This window comes from Pteropus alecto, unplaced genomic scaffold (assembly GCF_000325575.1).
Source record: "Pteropus alecto unplaced genomic scaffold, ASM32557v1 scaffold94, whole genome shotgun sequence".
NCBI classification, from domain to species: Eukaryota; Metazoa; Chordata; class Mammalia; order Chiroptera; family Pteropodidae; genus Pteropus; species Pteropus alecto.
The window spans coordinates 14055652-14055883 of record NW_006437736.1 but is presented as its reverse complement, the minus strand read 5'-3'; positions in this window follow the sequence as shown (position 1 = coordinate 14055883).

The following is a 232-nucleotide window of genomic DNA, read 5'->3' as shown; positions in this document are numbered from 1 at the left end:
AAGATATTCCTGAGAAAAAGAGATGTTCATCTGTATACAGAATACAACAGAATGAGAAAAGGTCAGCATACTAGGATTAGAGTTAAATTGAAATTGACAGTTCGTGTACGGTGTGAACGAAGGAATCTCCGCAGAGAGAGCAGTAGGTCGATTCCTGGGGTGGGTGGGGAGCTGCGCGGAGCGAGGTGGCGGATGGAGGGGAGTCAGGGGCGGCGCGCGTCTCCCACAAGCC